The sequence below is a fragment of the Cervus elaphus genome, chromosome 20, assembly GCF_910594005.1.
Source record: "Cervus elaphus chromosome 20, mCerEla1.1, whole genome shotgun sequence".
NCBI classification, from domain to species: domain Eukaryota; kingdom Metazoa; phylum Chordata; class Mammalia; order Artiodactyla; family Cervidae; genus Cervus; species Cervus elaphus.
In genome coordinates, this window is record NC_057834.1 from 95,642,989 (window position 1) to 95,661,055 (window position 18,067).

The window sequence follows — 18,067 nt, forward strand, 5'->3', positions numbered from 1 at the left end:
GGCATGCAGGATTGAACCTGGATCCCCTGCAGTGAAAGCACAGAGTCCTAGCCACTGGACTGCCAGGGGCGATTCACTTTTACCAGTTAGAGTGAGAGAGAAAGAGAAAATCTCTACAAAAGGTAACAGTGAAGGAGGGAGGAAAGGAGCAGGGCTAGTTAAGCCTTTAAAATTCACTGAAATGTTTCTGGCTGTTTTATCAATAGTTATTAATAACTGTCAGTCTAAGGTCGACATCTCTAGTAACAGGTCAAAGTGTTAGTCATTCAGTTGTGTCTGACTCTTCCGACCTCATGGACTGTAGCCCACTAGGCTCCACTATCCATGGGATTCTCTAGGCAAGAATACTGGAGTGGGTAGCCATTCCCTTCTCCAACGAATCTTCCTGACCCAGGGATCAAACCCAGGTCTTCTGCATTGCAGGCAGATTCTTTATCATCTGAGCCACCAGGGAAGCCCAGTGAGTGTGTTTATATCAAATAGGAATACAAGAAATGCATAGCAAAATCAGATAGAAATAATTTTGGATTATTGTTCCTTTATTCTTTCATTAAATGATTGTTAGTTGAGTGCCTGTGTGATGAACGATAGTCCACGCCTGCTAGAAACTCATGATCTAAGGTCAGAAATAGAAAAAGATGGAGTGGGGTAAATGGGGTACCACAGTGGCATTGCCAGCTATACAAGAATTCTCATCTCCTAATCCAACCTGGTAAAAAGTGAATTGCAGAAGCCCCTCCTGGAGAAGATAAACGGGAGCTTTGCAAGATGAGTAGAACTCATTGCCTCAAAGAAGCAGGTTCCAGAGAGGATAGCTTGTATTTAAAGAAAGTAATAGGGCTTGAGTTTGAACTTTGTCTTAAGATGAGCGATTGAAAGATTATGACTAGGAACACAATAAAGCCATTTTATTTTGTAGCAACGTGGAGATCAGGTCAGGGAAGGCCATGTTTGAGAAGGAGAGCTGGCTGTTACAGTAAGAAAAAAAATACTTGTCTGGGAGGATGGATATTTAAGTGATAAAATTGGTAAAATGGCATAAATGGCTAGGAAATGATAAGCTGGACTCTGGCAGATAATTAGATGACAGTATCATTTAGCAAGATAATAAGGAGTTTGAAAAGGATGGCACTCAAGGTGAATGGTAACATGAAATAATGGGGCAATATTTGTGTGACAGTTGTTTTTATGTCTACTTCTTTTATCTTCAACTATTTTGTAGAAGTTAGAAGATTGATCAGGGGATCATTTCAAATCTCAAGTCTACAACTTATTGGCTTTCTGATCATAAGAAAACTGTTTATCCTCTATAAGCCTCAGTGTTCTCATTGGTAAGATGATAACAAGAATGCCCATGTCAAGGGGTTGTCATTGGGGTTGTCTCTCAAAAGAGAAAATGCACACAGAGTGCCTTCAAGTGAGTGTTGAAGAATAACAATGCCAGTTATCATTACCACTCTTGCCATTGTCCACCGAATGCTCACTGAATTCAGGGTCTACATTTGTTTCCTTTGACTTTGTGCCCCAAGGGCTTTCCCTCATGGTCTATAATTTTCCATCAGGAAATAATTGTTGAATTGAGCTGAAATGGTGGATGAGGAAACCAACAAGGGATTAATCTCCAAAACATACAAACAGTTATGCAACTCAATATCAAAATAAGAAAGGAAAAAAAATAAAATAAAATAACCCAATCAAAAAAAATGGGCAGGGGAGCCGCGCGTGCGCAGAGGGAAAGCGGAATCTACACCTTCCCCGCCAGCGGTAGCAACTGCAGAACTGCAGGAGACAATCTTTCTAGACAAGGCTGTTGAGGAGGAGGGAGCGATTGAAGGGGGGGTTGACTTAGCGTGCACTGCGCCCCTCGGGATCGTTGTTGCGCGTGAAACGGCTGCTTTTGGAAGGCTATTGCCCAGAAGAAAAGATGTTTGGTTTTCACAAGCCAAAGATGTACCGAAGTATAGAGGGCTGCTGCATTTGCAGAGCTAAATCCTCCAGTTCTCGGTTCACTGACAGTAAACGCTATGAAAAGGATTTCCAGAGCTGTTTTGGGTTACATGAGACTCGTTCAGGAGATATCTGTAATGCCTGTGTCCTGCTTGTGAAAAGATGGAAGAAATTGCCAGCAGGATCAAAAAAAAACTGGAATCATGTGGTAGATGCAAGGGCAGGACCCAGTCTAAAGACTACACTGAAACCAAAGAAAGTGAAAACTCTATCTGGAAACAGGATAAAAAGTAACCAGATCAGTAAACTGCAGAAGGAATTTAAACGCCACAATTCTGATGCTCACAGTACAACCTCAAGTGCCTCTCCAGCTCAGTCTCCCTGTTACAGTAACCAGTCAGATGATGGCTCAGATACAGAGATGGCTTCTGGCTCCAACAGAACGCCAGTGTTTTCCTTTTTAGATCTCACATACTGAAAAAGACAGAAAATATGCTGTGGCATTATCTATAAAGGCCGTTTTGGGGAAGTCCTCATCGACACACATCTATTCAAGCCTTGCTGCAGCAATAAGAAAGCAGCTGCTGAGAAGCCGGAGGAGCAGGGGCCAGAGCCTCTGCCCATCTCCACTCAGGAGTGGTGACTAAGCTTTATGTAGACGGGGAGCAAAAATGATTTAAATTTTGGAAAACAAAGCAACAAAATGACCCTCCTATTTTTAATTTGGATACCTGCTATTCTGCCAAAAAGATGGATTTGTAGAATAGTTTTGAATGGGTTATTTTTCCTCCAGTTCCACAAACTCTGAAGCCAGTGAAGCTTACTAAGAGATAAAAAAAGAAGTGTACATAATATTTAAAATGCTGAGTATTTCATAGGAAAGCTGAATGCTGCTGTAAAGTGCTCTTTAAGTCTTTTTTAAAAATCCCCTTCTAATGAATGAAATTAGGGGAATTTTCAGGGGACAGAGATGGGATTTGTTGTATGATAAACGTATGTAGTTTTAGTCTTTCTATTTTGAGAAGCAGTGGTTGGGGCATTTTTTAAGATGGCTGGCTACACTTGTTTTCCTTCATTATAATAAATTTGTCATAACTCAGTAAACATGGACTTGCCCCTAGAGGTAGTTGTTAATAACTGAAATATTAAGGTCTTGCCAAGGTTCTGGTGATTCAAACCTGTACTACTGAATATTAAGCGGGACAGACAGCTCTCTGGTGCGAATATCTTGAAGGAGCAATTTCTAAATAGGCAGAGGTAACCTGACTGTATATGTTGCATCCTGTGTCACCTCCCTCCATATTGATATTTGATACAGATTTTAATTTATATGAAACTTAAAAAGCAGAATCAAAACTTAAAGCAGAATCAAAGTTCCTCTTGGGGAAATGTCAAGTCTTTAGGAGAAGCAATCCTATATGAATAGTACCAAAGCATTACCACTTGGTAGAGAACATTCTCTATTAAAAATGTTAGATTATCTGAAAAATAACAATGTGCAAGTCTTTAGGATGGCACACGAAAACAACAAAGGTTAATGCTTCTTGGGGCACAGTTCTTAGAGGGCTTGCAAGTGTGTAAATAATTTATGTTACGTGACTGGTGACTTCACTGAAAAATCTGCACAATTCAGTTTTAGCTCTGGATTACTTCAGTTGACCTTTGTGAAGGTTTTATCTGTGTAGAATGGTTGTTTGACTTGTTTTAACCTGTTAGGGTTTTGGGTTTGTTTTTTTTTTTTTTTCATTCTATATTAAAAGTCTACTAAAAGAAAAGAGGTGTGTGTTAATGCTGAGTGGGTTGGTTTTGGTTTGGCTTCTTTTAGTCAGGCTTTCTGAACATTGAGGTGTTAGATGCTACAGCCTAAATGTGGAGCTCTTCCATTCTAAAACCTTCATTAAAAGCCTTTTACTTGAACCCAAACCAAAGTACTATCTATTGCCTCTTTTCTAAAAGTACAGGAAAAATATATCACCCGTTTTCATAATGAGGAAGGATCGTTAGCCTCCCTGGTAAAACATGACTCAGTGCTTATTTTTAAAACTGGATTTTAAAGATTGGATAGTATACATAGCAAGAGAGTGAGCCACTTTTTATGGGTACCCTATAGTTTTATAGTTTTTAATCAAAACTTAAAATTTTATATTTCTTCCTTTGGAAAAAACTACAAGCCACCATATGCACAGACTACACAGTGAGTTGGGTCAGTGCTCCCACAGACTTTGAGGTGTATTACAAGAACCCCAGCCATTATCATCTTCCTCCTGAGTTATTTTGAAATTTTTTTTGTACATTTTGGCTGCAGTATTGGTGGTAGAATATACTATAATATGGATCATCTCTACTTCTGTATTTATTTATTTATTACTAGACCTCAACCACAGTCTTCTTTCCCCCTTCCACCTCTCTTTGCCTGTAGGATGTACTGTATGTAGTCATGCACTTTGTATTAATATATTAGAAATCTACAAATCTGTTTTGTACTTTTTATACTGTTGGATACTTATAATCAAAACTTTTACTAGGGTATTGAATAAATTTAGTCTTATTAGAAAATTAAAAAAAAAAATGGGCAGAATATCTAAACAGACATTTCTTCAAAGAAGACATAGAGATGGCCAAAATCACATGAAAAGCTGTTCAATATCACTAATTATTAAAGAAATGCAAATCAAAACTACAATGAGGTATTACCTCACATAGGTCAGAATCACCATTATCAAAAAAATCTATAAACAATACATGCTGAAGTGGGTGTGGAGAAAAGGACCCCTCCTACACTATACGTGGGAATATAAATTGGTATGGCCACTATGGAAAACAATATGGAGGTTCCTTAAGAAACTAAACATAGAACTATCATATGACCCAGCAATCCCACTCCTGGGCATATACCCAGAGAAAACCATAAGGTGAAAAGATGCATGCACCCCAGTGTTCACTACAGCACTATTTACAGCGGCCAGAGCATGAAAGCAACTTAAATGTCCAACAACAGAGAAATGGGTAAAGAAAATGTGGCACATATATACAGTGGAATATTACTCAGCCATATAAAGAATAAAATAATCCCCTTTTGCTGCAACACAGATGGACCTAGAGATTGTCATATTGAATGAAGCAAGTCAGACAGAAAGACAAATATCATATGACATTGCTTAAATGTGGAATCTTAAAAAAAGATACAAGTCTTAAAAAAAAAAAAGGTATGAACTTATTTACAAAACAGAAGCAGAGTCACGGATATAGAAAACAAACTTATGCTTACCAGGGCCTTAGAGGGGAAGGGATAATTTGGGAGATTGGGATTGACGTATACACACTACTATATGTCAAGTAGATAACAAAAATCTACTGTATAGCACAGGGAACTCTACTCAATACTCTGTGTTGGCCTAAAAGGGAAAAGAATCTTAGAAAAAAAGAGAGTGAATATATGTAAGTATAACTGATTGACTCAGCAGTATACCCGAAACTACACAACATTATAAGTCAACCATACTGCAGTAAAATTATAAACAAATAAAATAAAGAAAAAATAAACAAACAAATAAAAAGAAATGGTGGAACATGAAAACACCAAATGAAGTTTCTTAAAGAGATGGAGAAGGATTCCTGATTGTTTGATGTATAACAACTTCAGTTAAATAAGTCCCACAGTAAAGGTCAAGAGTGACATTGGGGATGAAGGACAGGAAAACAGCAATGGTATTAATAAAGTAAAATGGAAGGTGGCTCTTAATAGTAAAGAAAGCAAACTGACCCAAGGGAAGGGACAAGTAGTCCTTGCAGACACATGGGGCTTTCAAGAGGAGTTAATGATCTCACATTTTCCTTCTCAGCTCAAGCTTCTACTAAGATATCACATCAGAAACCATTTAACAAATTACTTCAAGAAGAAAACCATAGGGAAAAAAAAAAAACAAAAACCATAGGGCATAAACTTTATGCAAAGACTTCTCTACTAGTCGAGAATATAAATCTATTCTGAACACTGATACATTGTTCAGCTGGCATCATAATTCTTGTTTTACTTTTCTTTCAGTAATTTAACTTTTTCTGAATATGTGCCATGTTAATCTTTATATATAAATTAAAAAATTAAAATAATTGCTTTTGCATCGTCAAACTAAACTTGTCCAGCAGAGGAATAAAATAACTATATTCATTATTAACTGAACACAAATAAAGTATAAACCGACAAGATGGAGCACAATCTTAAGTGGAAATTCTCTTGGTGAACTGGATTTAGATTTAGGGGAGGTTAAGATGCAAAAGGGCGATTTAGCGTAGACCTAGCTGGAATAGGTCAGCAGCATGTAAATTACACTAAGGTGACATGAAAAGAAGGGAAGGCTTCTTTAACACCAGATAAAGCCAGCAGCTCTCAAGCACTGTATCTTCTAACAAACCTTCCAAACTCTTGCAGTGCATGGCGACCCTCTCTAACCCAGGGCAGCTGCAAATTGTATGCACGTTGATCACAGCACAAGGGTGCCAGGGAGAAGTGAGGGGAGGATCCCTAGTGAAGTGAAGAAAGATTTTTTCCTCCTTTGCACAAGTGCATGGATAGCTAACAGCCCTGCTATATCTCATGTTCCACATTGTCTTTCCATTAAAAAAAGGAAAAAGTTCCCAAATACACAAGTCAAGGTCTACTTTCTCATTACAGAATAGCTCACATCTCTTTCCCAGCGTCTCAGGTGAATTTAAAAGCCTGGGAGGATGAATGGAATATGAGGATTGATGTAGGTACATTTGCTATTCCTGAGCTTCCCTACCCCTCCCTGTGGTTCTCTCTAGCATCTATTATTCATCCTTTAAATCGTGGGTTTTCAGAGGCTTTGGATCTGCCTGAGACGGGAAAAGATAATCTCCTGGTACCTTTCATGCCCACCAGATGTCTCAGGCAATACAGTCACTCCTGCTGCTTTTTTCTGCTCCATCAGCGGGCTTGTTGAGGCTGTTCTCTGTCTCACAAAAAAATCAGCTTGGAGAAAGGCCAGGGTACTGCTAGCCAGAGTACATGTTACAGCTCTGCTGATTTTCAAAGCGTCAACACCCACAACTGCGTGCTTTGATTACCACCAAAAGGAAAGAGAGATGGAGACAGCGTTGCTGCTTCATTGCTTTCCAGGCAGGATTAAACCCCCATGAAACTGTTTTTTCCCATCCTTTTTTATTTTTTGTTCCTCAGAGAGTTCTAAATAGAATCCTACATCCAAACATAATGGAAGAAAGAAAATATTTCTCTGCTCTTATACATACTCGTCTACAGTTTGTGTTTGAATATGAGTGTTGGCATATTAGGAAACAGCATAACCACCCAGCTAGAAAATGATAGCTGATGAAAATCAGGCGTCTCACATGTAAAACTGATTTTTTAAATCTGCTTTACTTTCTCTAAAGCATCATAGAGAAGGCATCAAGGAGTTGCAAAATTTAAAACAGAGAGAAATTATTTAGGGGTTTCACTGGAAAATGGGCTTCCCTTGTGGCTCAGCTGGTAAATAATCCGTCTGCAATATGGGAGACCTGGGTTCAATCCCTCGGTTGGGAAGATCCCCTGGAGAAGGGAAAGGCTACCTACTCCAGTTTTCAGGCCTGGAGAATTCCATGGACTATGTAGTCCATGGGGTCACAAATGACTAAACGACTTTCACTTTCACTGGAAAATAAGTTTCAAGAGCAATAAACAAATCTCACATAGAGGAACTAGAACTGAACTGAAAGGAAGCCAACCGTAGCTACTTCCCCAGCATAAGAAATATCAGAAAGCATGGATTTAGAAATGTGAGACTCCTCTTCCCCTCATCTACCCCACCAGCAAAGAAAAACAAAAGATGCTTCTTAGCAAGGACAAAATATCCATTTGGTTTGAAAGAATTATGATAATTATGACCCACTACATGCAGAATGATCAGCAAAAGGGCTTAGGGGTCAAAGTCAACCATCACCTGAAGCTTTAGCAAATAGAAATCCATACCAAGTCATATGTGAAAAACTAGGAAGAAATATATTTACTAAATTTTCCACTTTTAGATTGCACTGCTCTGTAGAATTCTAAGGGAAAAGAAGAAAGATCTGAAGTGCTTTTAGGGTTTATATGAATGTCCTTTCCCCATTCCAGGTGGTCCTAAGCTCTCACCACTAGCATTTCAGGGCACTTAACACCATGCTGCAAGCCTTCTGCTTGCACCCAGTGGCAAAATTGTAAGCTATTTTCCTAAGACTTTTGGATTCTTCATTATCTGTCCCAAACTATCTTCTTAGTCTCATCTGCAGGACTCTCATTCTCACACCACTGTGCTCCAGCTTTCTCCAGTGCTAAAGCATGCTTGCTCTTCTTCCTTAGTAGTAAGAGGTGTTTAAGAACTTGGACTCTGGCGTTAGACAGATCAGGATCCAAGGACCGGCTCTCCCATACACCCAGAGAGTGACCTTGCGAAGTCATTTCAGTCATTAATGAATTAATAAATTCAGCAATATTTGTTGAGCCTGTAATGTGTGCCAGGCTTTGTGCTGTACATTGGGAATAGAGTTTTTTAAAAAAAAAAAAGCAGTGCAAAAATTCTTGCCCTCACGAGGCATTTATTCTAGTCGGGGGAGACTAGTTGGGAGGAAATGTGTGATACATGTCATGACGATAAACCAAGCTAGGTTAGGACACAGAGTGCCACAGTCATGGAGCGGAGAGAGGGTTGTGTTTTCCACAGGCTGGTCGAGGAAGGTTTTTCTGATAAGATGGCATCGGGCAAAAACCTGAATGAAGGAGGGAGTGATGCTTGCAGATATCTGGGAGATGGCATTCCAGGCAAAGGGATGAACAAAGAGCATTCCTGTTATATTTGACACGCAGCCAAGAAGGGGAAAGATGGTGTTGGGTGTCAGATCCAAGAGTGGTAGGAAATGGTATCCCAGAAGAGTGAGGGCAAAATTATGTAGGATCTTGAATGTATGCTAAGAACCTTGGGTTTTAACACAAGTGAGAGGGGAATCTGTTGGAAAGTTTGTTCACAATGCTGACATTATCTGACTTGTGTTTTTAAAAGCTCACAGAAAGACTGAGTATAAAGCAATGGCAGAAGCAGACAGACCAGTTAAAAGGCTTCTGCAGAAGTTTGAGGGACGAGAACAGCTTTAACTGGAATAGTAGGGGAGGAGGTGATGCTCTGTGGTAGGATGATCCCAGTGTCCTCTTTGGGAATTACTCACCACTGTTGTCATATTAAACAAAGCTGCTGTTATGATTATGTGAGGTTCAGTAGTGTAAAGTGCTTAGGGTAGTTTTGGCATCTAGGAAACGGTTACCAAAAAGACAATGTTATTTTTACTATCAGATTCAGCAGAAATGTCACCTCTTTGAAGTCTCCCTCCTCACTTATTTCCACCCATCCTTATCACCAGCACAATCTTTCCCTTGTTTTGCATTGCATGTTGTACATACCATTGCAAGAGAATTATTATAGCATGCACCCTCATGCTATATGCTTTGCCTTCTCAGCTAGAATGTAAATGTGAAGAAGAGGGTTGTTGTTCAGTTGCTAAGTCGTGTCCTACTCTTTTGTGACCCCATGGACTGTAACCCACCAGGCTCCTCTGTCCATGGGATTTCCCTGGCAAGAATACTGGAGTGGGTTGCCATTTCCTTCTCTAGGGTAATCATCCCCACCCAGGAATCAAACCCACATCTCCTGCAGTGCAGGCAGATTCTTTACCACTGAGCCACCAGGGAAGCCCCACCCTCACCTGTACCTCCGCTTAATTGTTTGGACCAGTCATATCACTTAATATGTATTACTTAGCCCATATTACTTTGCATACAAAGTTATTAAATTTTTTGCATTTATATCTTGATTCCAATTAGATCATAAAGTCTCATCAAACAGGAATTTTATCTTTTACTCTTCATATGTCTGAGTACTATGTACATTCATGAATCAATTATTATTTTGTTTCATTAAAAGAAAAGCTTAGTAAGTAAAGACACAGAATAACAAGAATGATTTGATAGAAAGTGTATGGCATTTTTTGATGTACTGAGTGAGTGATGATGTTAGAATATAATTATTATTGCTTCAGAGAAGCACAAGCCAGAGGAATTTTAGAATGCTTTCAGAGTCACAGGGACTATAGCAGGACATTTCAGCACTCAAGACTCATCATAAAAACTAAGCTATTTCCTTGTTAAAGGCATTAATAGAAAGTCTGACTCTAGAACCAGATAGATTTGGACTCTCGTGTTTTCAGGAAAATGACATTGAAAAAGCTAGACAAAATGATGAAAGATACATAGAATTCAATGGGATGTCATTCGACTATCTAGAAGATTTGTAGTCAAATACAGTAAGAATATAACAAATAGAGAAGATCTCCCTCAAGTTCCTATCAACAGGAACTTAGATATTTGGTGGCACTTCTGTAGGTAATAAGGCATATAGATATCTCACCTAGCAAATTGTAAGCAAAATTCTATCAAGAGATATAGCAGCTGGGGTGGGGGGGAGGAGGGGGGGAGAGGGAGCCAGATCTCTGTAAGGGGACAGAAGCATTAGATATATACAACTTGAATTTGAAGGACACAGGTGATGAGACCATTCCCAGTTGGGGAGTGTATTAGCTTTTTATCATTAGAATCTTAGCAACTTACAACCACACAAATTTATTACCTCACCATTCCTGTGGAGGAACCTGGGTGTGGGTTAGCTGGAGCTTCTGCTTAGGGTCTCCTCAGACTGAAATCAAGATGCCATCCAGGGCTACAATCTCATCTGAGGCTCGAGCAGCACTGAGGCATGGCCTCTTCCAAAGCCAGCAGGAGGGACCCTCATTGCTTCTTACCTCTTTTTTTTAAAAAATTAATTAATTTATTTTAATTGGAGGTTAATTACTTTATAATATTGTAGTGGTTTTGCCATACACTGACATGAATCAGCCATGGGATGGGTGTATATGTGTTCCCCATCCTGAACCACCCCCCCACCTCCCTCCCATCCATCCCTCAGGGTCATCCCAGTGCACTGGCCCTGAGCGCCCTGCCTCATGCATCGAACCTGGACTGGCGATCTATTTCACATACGGTAGTATATATTCTTATCTCTTTTAAGGCTCACCTGATTAGACCAGGCCCACTCAGGAAACTTTTTCCCATTTGATTAACTCAAATTCACTACCACTGGAAATGTATTACATCTGGGAAATTCCTTTTGCCATATAATACAGCATTCACAGACGTGATGGACCATCTTATTCACACAGTTCTACCTACACTCAAGGAGAAAGGATTATACAAGTCACAAATACCAGGAGTGGGGCAGAAGTCTTGGATGTTATTTCAGAAGGTTGTTTACCTACAAGAGTGGGGACCAAGGGAAATAGGGCTCATTGTGTCCCAAAGGCATTGCTGATAAAGGTCCAGTCATGTCTGGTTGGTAATTTTTGTTTTGCATGTGTGTGTGTTTAGCTGGATTATAATTGCTTTACTATATTGTGTTAGTTTCTGCTGTCCAATGAGATGAATCAGTCATTACTGTACATATATTCCCTGCCTCGTGACTCTTCTCCCCCTGCCTCATCCCACCCCTCTAGGCCATCACAGAGCAATGAGCTCAGCTTCCTGTGTTTATAGCAAGTTCCCACTAGCTATTTTACATGTAGCAGTTCTGATTTTTAAGAAACCTTCGCAAGCCAGAAGGCAACTCCAAGAATTACTTAGGAAAGTAACATCAAAATTATATGGAATGATGTAACACTGCCTTTATCTTTTAATGATGGTATAATTTAGTATTATGTATAAAAAATCAAAATGTAAAAATCAGTGTTAAAATATCTGCATTTAAGAATCTGTGCTTATTTTGAATTTTAATTATTTGTGCTATTTATAAAAATTAGGCTCATTAGAATAACAAGTCAACTTTGCAGTTTCAAGTTAAAATGAGTATTGAGTCATTGCTTTAGACCTGTAATTTCAGATTGAAATCTTACTTGGAACATTTAGGAGAATTTAATGTTCACCAGATCTGTAAATTTAATTTATTTGATTTATAAGAATTACTTAAGTTCTTAGGAAGTGTGTTAAGTCATGTGATTAAGGTACTTAAGAAAGGAAGTAAAAATATGTGACATTAATAAACGTGGCTAAATGTTCAAGGAATTTAATTAGGTTGTAAAGTCTTCCTTCAAAATAATTATAAACTTAGTAGATTTATGGATAGATTAATAAAATTTATAAACATATAAGCTTAAGAAAAACAAGGGTTTCAAGTGAGTTGAATACTAATTTTGCACCACAATAACCTTCAGTAGTTCTTTTCTAGGCATAAAAATTGCCCTCAAGAACATAAAAATATTCATTTCTAATAAGTTTCAACTCTACCATTTTGTATGACCTTTGTTAAGTCACTTGACTTGTCTTAGCTTCAGTTTCTCATTAGCATCATGTTAACATGCAGGGTGGTCCTAAGGAGTAAACGAGATACTTTGCACAAAGTGCTTGACACATTTAGAATCTCAATAATAAAAGCTTAAAGAAAAAAAGAAATTCAGTTCTTTCACTAAACATAAGGGCAGAAGTATTGTTTACGTTCCATCCGGCCACCAACAGTTTAAATTTCAATCCTCCATATGCTTTCTCCAGTTCAGTTCACTTGTCCAGTCATGTCCGACTCTTTGTGACCCCATGGACGGCAGCACACCAGGCTTCCCAGAATCACCAGCTCTCAGAGCTTGCTCAAACCAATATCCATTGAGTTGGTGGTGGCCTCCAACAAGCATATCCTGTCATCCCCTTCTCCTCCTGCCTTCAATCTTGTCCAGCATCAGAGTCTTTTTCAGTGAGTCAGTTCTTCACATCAGGTGGCCAAAGTATGGGAGCTTCAGCTTCAGCAACAGTCCTTCCAATGAATATGCAGGACTGATTTCCTTTAGGATGGACTGGTTGGATCTCCTTGCAGTCCAAGAGATTCTCAAGGGTCTTTTCCAATACCACAGTTCAAAAGCATCAATTCTTCAGTGCTCAGCTTTCATTATGGTCCAACTCTCACACCCGTACATGACTACTGGAGAAACCACAGCTTTGACTATATGGACCTTTGTTGGCAAAGTAATGTTTCTGCTTTTTAATATGCTGTCTAGGTTGGTCATAGTTTTTCTTCCAAGGAGCAAGCATCTTTTAATTTCATGGCTGCAGTCACCATCAGAAGTGATTTTGCAGCCCAAGAAAATAAAGTCTCACTGTTTCCACTGTTTCTCCATCTATTTGTCATGAAGTTATGGGACCAGATGCCATGATTTTCGTTTTCTGAATGTTGAGTTTTAATCCAGTTTTTTCACTCGCCTCTTTAACTTTCATCAAGAGGCTCTTGAGTTTCTCTTTGCTTTCTGCCACAACAGTGGTGTCATCTGCATATCTGAGGTTATTGACATTTCTCCCAGCAATCTTGATTTCAGCTTGTGCTTTATCCAGCCTGGCATTTTGCATGATGTACTCTGAATATAAGTTAAATAAGCAGGGTGACAATATACAGCCTTGATGTACTCCTATCTCAATTTGGAACCAGTCTGTTGTTCCATCTCCAATTCTAACTGTTGCTTCTTGACCTGCATACAGATTTCTCAGGAGGCAGGTGAGGTGGTTTGGTATTCGCAACTCTTTAAGAATTTTCAACAGCTTGTTGTGATCTACACAGTCAAAGGCTTTGGCATAGTCAATGAAGCAGAAGTAGATATTTTTCTGGAATTCTCTTGCTTTTTCTATGATCCAACAGATATTGGCAATTTGATCTCTGGCTCCTCTGCCTTTTCTAAATCCAGCCTGAACATCTGGAAGTTCTCAGTTCATGTACTGTTGAAGCCCGGCTTGCAGAATTTTGAGCATTACTTTGCTAGCATGTGAGACGAGTGCAATTGTGTGTTAGTTTGAGCACTCTTTGGCATTGCCTTTCTTTGGGAGTGAAATGAACACTGACCTTTTCCAGTCCTGTGGCCACTGCTGAGTTTTCCAAATTTGCTGGCATATTGAGTGCAGCACTTTCACAGCATCATCTTTTAGGATTTGAAATAGCTCAACTGGAATTCCATCACCTCCCCTAGCTTTGTTCATGGTGATGCTTCCTTCCTGAGGCCCACTTGACTTTGCAGTCTAGGATGTCTGACTCTAGGTGAGTGATCACACCATCATGGTTTTCTGGGTCATTAAGATCTTTTCTGTGTAGTTCTTCTGTGTATTCTTGCCACCTTTTCTTAATATCTTCTGCTTCTGTTAGGCCCATATCATTTTTGTCCTTTATTGTGCCCACCTTTGCATGAAATGTCCCGTTGGTACCTCTAATTTTCTTGAAGAGATCTCTAGTCTTTCCCATTCTACTGTTTTCCTCTATTTCTTTGCATTGATCACTGAGGAAGGCTTTCTTATCTCTCCTTGCTATTCTTTGGAACTCCGCATTCAAATGGGTATATCTTTCCTTTTCTCTTTTGCCTTTAGCTTCTCTTCTTTTCTCAGCTATTTGTAAGGCCTCCTCAGATGACCATTTTGCCTTTTTGCATTTCTTTTTCTTGGGGATGGTCTTGATCCCTGCCTCCTGTACATTGTCACAAATCTCATCCATAGTTCTTCAGGCACTCTATCATATCTAATCCCTTGAATCTATTTGTTCAGTTCAGTTCAGTAGCTCAGTCATGTCCGACTCTTTGCGACCCCATGAATCACAGCACGCCAGGCCTCCCTGTCCATCACCAACTCCTGCAGTCTACCCAAACCCATGCCCATCGAGTCAGTGATGCCATCCAGCCATCTCATCCTCTGTCATTCCCTTCTCCTCCTGCCCCCAATCCCTCCCAGCATCAGGCTCTTTTCCAATGAGTCAGCTCTTCGCATGAGGTGGCCAAAGTATTGGAGTTTCAGTTTCAACATCAATCCTTCCAATGAACACCCAGGACTGATCTCCGTTAGGATAGACTGGTTGGATCTCCTTGCAGTCCGAGGGACTCTCAAGAGTCTTCTCCAACACCGCAGTTCAAAAGCATCAATTTTTCAGCACTCAGCTTTCTTCACAGTCCAACTCTCACATCCATACATGATCACTGGAAAAACCATAGCTTTGACTAGACAGACCTTTGCTGGCAAAGTAATGTCTCTGCTTTTTAATATGCTATCCAGGTGGTTGGTCATAACTTTCCTACCAAGGAGTAAACGTCTTTTAATTTCATGGCTGTAGTCACCATCTGCAGTGATTTTGGAGCCCCAAAAAATAAAGTCTGACACTGTTTCCAGTGTCTCCCCATCTATTTCCCATGAGGTGATGGGACCAGATGCCATGATCTTAGTTTTCTGAAAGTTGAGCTTTAAGCCAACTTTTTCACTCTCCTCTTTCACTTTCATCAAGAGGCTTTTTAGTTCCTCTTCACTTTCTGCCATAAGGGTGGTGTCATCTGCATATCTGAGGTTATTGATATTTCTCCCGGCAATCTTGGTTCCAGCTTGTGCTTCTTCCAGCCCAGCATTTCTCATGATGTACTTTGCATATAAGTTAAATAATCAGGGTGACAATATACAGCCTTGACGTACTCCTTTTCCTATTTGGAACCAGTCTGTTGGTCCATGTCCAGTTCTAACTGTTGCTTCCTGACCTGCATACAGGTTTCTCAAGAGGCAGGTCAGGTGGTCTGGTATTCCCATCTCTTTCAGAATTTTCCACAGTTTATTGTGATCCACACAGTCAAATGTATATATAATTCCATATAATTGTATTTAAACTTCCATAAATACAATTCTGTATAATTGTAAGGGATTTGATTTAGGTCATACCTGAACGATCTAGTGGTTTTCCCTACTTTCATCAATTTAAGTCTGAATTTTGCAATAGGAGCTCATGATCTGAGCCGTAGTCATCCCCCGGTCTTGTTTTTGCTGAGAGCTTCTCCATCTTTGGCTTCAAAGAATATAATCAATCTAATTTTGGTATTGACTCTCTGGTGATGTCCATGAGTAGAGTCATCTTTTGTGTTGTTGGAAGAAGGTGGTTGCTATGAGAAGTTCGTCCTCTTGCCAAAACTCTGTGAGCCTTTTCCCTGCTTCAATTTGTACTCCAAGGCCAAATTGCCTGTTAATCCAAGTATCTCTTAACTTCCTACTTTTGCATTCCAGTCCCCTATGATGAAAAGGACATCTTTTTTTGGTGTTAATTCTAGAAGGTCTTGTGTATCTACATAGAACCATTCAACTACAGCTTCTTCAGCTTTAGTGGTTGGGGCATAGACTTGGATTACTGTGATATTGAATGGTTTGCCTCGGAAACAAACAGAGATCATTCTGTCATTTTTGAGATATACTTTCTTAGATAGCAATTAGTTTGTTACCTTTCAAGGCAGAAAGGATGCTTAAAGGGTTAATTTTAATGCCCAGAGGAGGCTGACCACACCCATTAGGTCTTCCCCAGAAAGTAGCTGTAGGGCACACATATTCAGTGGACTCTTTTTGATCCCATGGACTGTAGTCCACCAGGCTTCTCAGTCCATGGGATTTTCCAGGCAAGAATAGTTCAGTGGGTTGCCATTGCCCTTCTCCAGGGGATCTTCCCAACCCAAGGGTCAAACTTGCGTGTCTTAGCTCTCCTGCATTAGTGGGCAGATTCTTTACCAGTAGCACCACCTGAGCTTCCCTGGGTGCTCAGCAGTAAAGAATCCATTTGCAACGCAACAGTTGCAGGAGAGGTGAGTGTGCGGGCAGAGGAGCCTAGCAGGCTACAGTCCATAGCCTCGCAAAGAGTCAGACATGACTGAAATGACTTAGCACGCATGCGTGCCACCTGGGAAGCCCAGCTGCAGGGAAGTATTAGCAAACCAATGTCCCATTTCAGGCTCCAAGGACTTTATGCAGCCAGCGTTTCTGTGCCAATATCCAGGGCCAAATGACTGGAAGGAGATTTAAAACACTAGGGGAAGGGAGAAGTTAGTATTCCCTCTAGACCAATAGTCGCCCGGTGAAATGTCACTATATTTGTGTCAGAAGGAACAGAGGAATGCAGTCCTGTCTGGGCAAAGTGCACACAGAAAACCCAGAGGAGAGCAGACCCAATCCTCCACATGGCTTGAGTGTACTGTGGTTAGTACAGACAATCCACTTTTCCCTGAGTGCTTATATTAATATTTGAAAAATGAAAACGTGGTTTTGAAGAAAAAAATGTAAAATGAATTCTTCTGAGCACTTATAAAATTTTTTAAATGTGTCTAACCTCTTGAAAAACAGCAATGATTTTTGATGGTAATTCTGAAGGGACGCAAACACACATATAAAACAGTATGTGAGAAAGTAGAGACAGAGAGACAGAGATGGAAGGAGGAAGAGAAGAGAGTGTGTGTATCTCAGAGAAACAGAGGAACAGGTCCTCAGAGAAGCTGTGAGACAAGACCTAGATACAAAGAAGACAAACAAGAAGACATGATATTGAAACACCAAGAGAACTTTTGCTGAAAGCTAATGGGACAAAAAGTAAGGGAAGACTCTGAAGAAAAGATATTTTGTGGATGAAAAATTAATCAGTCAATCTATGAAAAAAAAAAAGATGGAAAATTTTGTTCAAGCCAAATTGAATGTTATAACCCAAGATCAGAGTCTCAGAAATCTCCAGGAACTGATCTGCCCATTAGATATCAAAGCAGAGTCATACAGTGTTTTGAAACAGAGAACTGTACATATTACATGACATATTGCTGACAGTTGATACAATCCAGGTCTCCATGTATAAAAGGAATAATAGGTCATGGGTCATTGTGGCCCCTTACAAAATTAAACAGGAAGCTTATCACCTCAGGAGTCATCTTGTAATGCTGGGAGAATGTTGCTGTTTGTGGTTGAGCTGGCATTTCCGCCAATGGGGACGCATAAGGCACAGTAGAGGGGAGAGAGGAGGCCAAAGGGCAGAGAAAAATTGTTTATGTTCAAATTTTCCTTGACTTGCCTTAGAATTTCATCAATACGTAATTTCCAAGGATCCGAAGAAGCCGCCGGAGGATCGGGGGAAAAAAGAGGAAAGGGAGACACCAGCGGGCAACATTCAATTAAGTCAATATTTATTTTGTGCCCACCAGGAACATAGCAACCTTCTGGAACTAAAATGGAAAT

The 18,067-nt window shown here is 39.9% G+C and overlaps 1 protein-coding gene and 1 pseudogene across 3 annotated transcripts in view; both read left to right on the plus strand.

Annotated features, from left to right (window-relative positions):
* Positions 1 to 18,067, plus strand: part of PTGER3 (prostaglandin E receptor 3) — a 237,919-nt gene that overhangs the window by 178,426 nt on the left and 41,426 nt on the right. The window lies entirely within an intron of this gene.
* LOC122678241 lies at positions 1,714 to 3,802 on the plus strand (annotated as a pseudogene). Its single transcript, XR_006336046.1, has one exon. The product of XR_006336046.1 is annotated as an SIN3-HDAC complex-associated factor-like (transcript).